Source organism: Solanum pennellii, chromosome 11, assembly GCF_001406875.1.
Source record: "Solanum pennellii chromosome 11, SPENNV200".
NCBI lineage: Eukaryota > Viridiplantae > Streptophyta > Magnoliopsida > Solanales > Solanaceae > Solanum > Solanum pennellii.
The window spans coordinates 35,763,231-35,768,665 of NC_028647.1; the positions used below are offsets into that span (position 1 = coordinate 35,763,231).

At 35.2% G+C, this 5,435-nt stretch overlaps 1 pseudogene; it reads left to right on the forward strand.

The window, feature by feature from the left end:
- Positions 1-3,634: 3,634 nt before the first annotated feature.
- Positions 3,635-5,169, forward strand: LOC114074732 (annotated as a pseudogene).
- Positions 5,170-5,435: the final 266 nt, after the last annotated feature.

Sequence of the window (5,435 nt, forward strand, 5' to 3'; positions counted from 1 at the left end):
TTTACCTCATTATTTGCCTATGGTTCCCACAACCCTAGTTATGGAGTTTAGTTACCCATAGTCATAATAACAATATTCAAATATATGGTATAAGAATTCATGTACTTACTTCAATGAGAAAGAGTAAAATCCGAAAGTTCGCTTGATTAATCAACAAAAATCACCAACAATCAATTACATGAATCTCAAAATAATCAAGAATCTCACAAAAGGTCTAAAAAATAATGAAGAGTCTAACAAATAGTCTAAAAAATAAAAACCTAATTAAATAAGGACTCTATTAGCTGGAAATCTGTTAAAACGCGGCTGGGTCGACAGACCTCGCGACGAATCATCGTAGTCACGACGGACCGTCATGGACTCCGTCGTCCCATACTTGTACAATTTCTTATGCTGCTCTCTCATTACCCTCGACGGCAGGTATGATGGATCGTCACAGGCACAACGGTCCGTCGAGGGTCTCCATTCTAAAACACTTAAACTCTTCGAATTTGGGTACTGGGACTACTTCTCTAAACTTCATGATGAACCAGCAGGACGGACAGTCATGGCTACGACGGTCCGTCACGCACTCCGTAACCCCACACTTGGTCAGACTTCCCCATCTTCCTTCAGCAACTGCACTACGATGCCACCTACGGACCGTCACGGGCACGACTAACCGTCACAAGCTCTGTAGGTGGTACTTTTCTATATTTCTCGCTCAAAAACCTCCGCATTCTTCTTTTAGACAGATTTTCTGCAAATAAAGAGAAACTTACATAAAAATTAGCACAAAAAGGCTTTTGGACACACTAAACTTAAGAAAAAAAAGTATTAATAATACCGTGAAACCACGGTATATCAATAACACCATAATATAATCAAGACCCGTAACCATAACCCATCATTTAGCCTACAACTGCAATGACCAAGTAAATCCCCATAACCCTACTTAATCAAGTAAGCAAAACAAAGGACTATAAGCAATCCTAACTTCACATAACATGGCATCAAGAGTAATCCTCCTCATACTTTAGCAATATAGACCAACAATATGTTCATAAGTGAAACTAACATCATATAGAATCAATAACATGTAAAAAGTCAACATATACACAATAGTAACTTTATAAGAGCCTAAGAACATAAGAATAACCTCCTAAGGCTTCCCTCAAGGCAAACAAGTGCAAGACATAGGTAGAGCCCCATACCCCCACCGAAGCTAAGTCAAACCTCTTAAGTGTCCCTAGTTAGTGTTTACTCAATTACTTCATTTTACTTTCGGGAACACTTACCTTAACCGACTTAGTATAAAAAATCTAAGTGTAGAATCCGGTGTTGTTAAACCTTACACCGACGGAAGGTGGTCTACCGGCCAATGTAGAACCAAACATAAACATATCATATAGGGATATCCACTAGCTAGTATTCCTATGGTGGCAACATAGTCTATGGCGCTTGGGGGCTGGCTTCCATGGAAACATCACTCTATGCCCTTTTTGGACTATGAGGCTATCCACCCCGTGAGAATCATGGTGAACCCTACCTTCCCTCCTTGGAAAGGCGCCACCCCTCACCTAGAAGTTTACTCGGCGCTAAGCTAGAGTCCCTTTTTAAATGTCTTTAAGCCTTTATTAATAATCATAGCTTAATTTAGGTCATATGATCGATCCATTATATAATCAACATCATAGCTCAATAGGAATGGCATGAATATTGTCCTTTCTTTACAATTCACACATGTGAGGTTAGCACATTTATATAATAACATTATGATAAACCACATAGGTATATCATCACTATCCATATATCATTTCATCTTATCCAACAACTCACAATAAATAGATCAAGACATTCCGATTCAACATCATACCGACCCTAAACAATCTTATAATAAGGTATACTTCAATACAACTTCATTAGTAAACACAAGTAATCATGATTGAAGTAAAAGATTGAGATCACAAGACTTACCCCAATCTCCTTCAAAAGCCATCATACAGGTTTTACCAACAACCATCCAATTCAACCCAATAATGGGTGTAATATCATCACAATAGTAATTAACACAATAATGAACTTAATTGCATTATCCCTATCCTAATTAACTTCAATTCATAACCTAAGGTTAAAGGGGATAGGGTTCATCATGAATTCTTCATGAAATAGATCCAATCCCAACAATACATTACACTAGACAGTCCATGAATAAATTAGAATAGATAAAACAAGTCTAACAATCAATACATTGATCAATTCCCATCAATTAATAAGCAAGATCCAAAATTTTGGGAATTTGGAGAAAGGACATGATCTACATGAAATTCCATTGATTAACATCAATTACCCAAAAACCTACACTTAAGAAGTCATAGGCAATCACATTTAATCAAAATCAACCATCAATTTGAAGTTTAGAAGAAAACCCATTAGAATACAAAAACCCTTGGAATTGGGTGTTTGAGAAATCAACTTTGAGAGAACCTCTCGGGGAAGGAATCCCAAGAGTGAAGAACTCCTACCTTAATGAAGATTAATCCATGAAATTTAACTGAAATACTAGAGAAATTTGTCTTCTTCTTCAAGATTTCTTCTTCCTCCAATAGAGGTTGAATCGAGAGAGAAAGTACAGAGAGGTGGGCGCTTTTGGGTTCTGATTTGGGGATTTGATTTGAGTGAATGGATGTTAGCAAAAACTGATTTAAAATCAATATAAATACCCCCCATGCAAAACCCAAAATACCCCTCACTTAAGTTGACCCTTTAATGAAGTCAAACTAGAATTCTAATTTTCAGATTTTCGTCAGGGAATAAGTCCGCGACGCGGAGCTGCTCCCATAAGATTTTTTAAATTAATTTTCGAGACAGTGGAGTCCACGACCTGCCCACAACAGAGTCTTGAAATTTGACCAAGGTCCATCCAAGTACGCATCTATTTAGAGTCATTTTACAAGTTTTAGACCTCATAAAACAGCTCTAAATCTTCCCGAAACCTAAGGACGTTTCACTAGTTAAATTAAACTAGCATGTGGATGTCATGGACGTTTCTTGATGTCCTAACTCCAAAACTTCCTAAATTGTTTTTTAACATTATTTTAGGCTTTATGACAATTTTACTAACCTTAGATCAACATGTGAGGCTCTTGTTAAGGTCATAGACTTTCGGAGTGTTACATATGCAATTTATTTTTAGAAAATAAACTAAAATCATATGTTTCAAAATATTGTTTTATTGTAAAAAATTGTTAGTTAAAAAAATAAAAAATTATCATAAGTTTCTAAATATAACTATATTGTTGGATATGGTAAGTTACCAAATATATTAGTTTTCCGAAGTGAATACCAATTGGTTCTTCGGTTATTTAATTGTAATTTTTTAAAATTAGCTTAAAAAGTATAGTATTTGATAATTAGTGAATGACTTATTTAAACTTATAATTATATTAACTACATACCTAACAGATTACAGCGGTAAGTTTCTAAATATTAATTTTACTAAGTTGTTAGCAATTGGGTTTCCTATCAAGCCAAGAATACTTGATTCTTACAATTGTTCCCATAAACCTTCAACCTTATTACTTTTTGTTGTATAAAATATACTCTCAAAAATCTCTCAGCTTTGAAAAACATATATCATATACAAGAAAGGGCGATGGAGTTTGTAGAAGGCTATCAATTTCATCCCACATATTCAGAGTTTTTCACATACCTTCTAAGGTTTATTGCTGAAAAAGATTTCTGTGACAATGTTTTTATTACAGAGTCTGATGTGTACAAAGAAGAACCATGGGTAACTTATTGTTATGGGCGCCATTGTGGAGGTGAAGACGATGGGGATACTAATAATTTTCGTTACTTTATTTCCCCGAGTCATAAGAAGAAAATAAGTAATAAGAGATTTTGTGGATTTGTGGGTAACGGTGTTGGGACTTGGAAATAAAGAGATTAGGGGAAATAGGTTAGGAGTAAACAGAGCAAGCCTTTGAATATGAGACTCAAGAATAGTCTTGATTATGATATTCCCTATGATGGAAAGTGGCTCATGAAGCAATACTTTTTTTTGCAAAGTTACTCTTAAAAAGTTCAAAAACAGTAATTATAGAAATAATTGTATTTGTGCTATAAAACGTAAAATTCGTCTAATCTTTATCCATGTAGTAATGCAAGTACAACTGATTTGGATGAACAGATGTTTGATACAAAGGTGATTTCACTAGTAAATTTTGTTGACTCGCAGATAGATTAGTCAATCACTCCTATAAATATTGTTGAACCAGTGTTGCAAATTCAAGAGTCTTCATCATATGAAGAGAAGATTAATGCTCTATTAATAGAATATAATGCTGATCCTGAACTAATGCAAATCAGGAATGAGGGATATGGGATGATCAATCATCCTATCAATGTCGTTGAAAATCTAGCGATTGAAGCTGAGGTGCAAGGAAATAGTCTTTTGGAATTTGAGAATAGAATACCAGAAAATAATCTGCCAGCACACCAGCAGCAAGTTTTATTGTTGATGTTAATGAGGACTGTAATGCATATTCGGAATCTAAGCCAATAATACAAGCTTTGTTGGACTACTAACTGGTTATGGGGACTGTTATATTAGGAACAACTGGGAGCTAAACTCTTTTTCTCCGATTCAAGAACCTAAGATTCCAGATTTTGCGTATGTGAAGTCAAATATAACTATGCCTGAAATATATGGAACTTTGGCTGAATATATGGATGCCAATGTATTGATGAATCCAGAGAATGATCAGATTTTTCTAAACAAGCAATAGTAGAATCTAATAAACATCACGTGCAGATCACTCAACAGGTTCCTGGTAGTCAAATGGTCTGCTGGGACAAACTGCGCCATTTTTCCAAATTCAAGAATTTGTGATGCTAGAAAATAACGTGCCTGAAATGTTTTATATGGGTTACACATTGTTGGAGAAGAGTCAGACACAACATCAACTAAAATTACAAGAAGAATGTAAGAAAATTTGTGAAACAGAAAAATCCAACTATATTGATGACCTTACAGAAGCCTTGTTAGAAGATGTGCCTCTGAATGATAGATTGGATGCAATTAGGGAGAGTAAGAGTACATTATTGCTGGACCAACAATCTTGGCAGTCTAATGCACATTTACAAGATATGCTGCTCTGCAGAATTGGTACTACTTGGACAGTTTAGCTAATTCTGTAGAAAATACTAACTAGCTAGGATAAGTTATTGAAAAAATATCCCGAGTTTTTGCGCTCTGCTTCTTACTCCTTTTGGCTGATGTTTCTGATAGTTTATATCAATTCTAGTTGTCCAACTTCCGTTTTCAATTTCATTTTGACAAAGAAACTATTGTTATTATAAGCTTGATTACTTGTTACAAAAGTTCATACAACCCCTCCCCCCTAAATGATCAATGGGCACAATCATTGGATACATGGGAAAAACCACTCTCT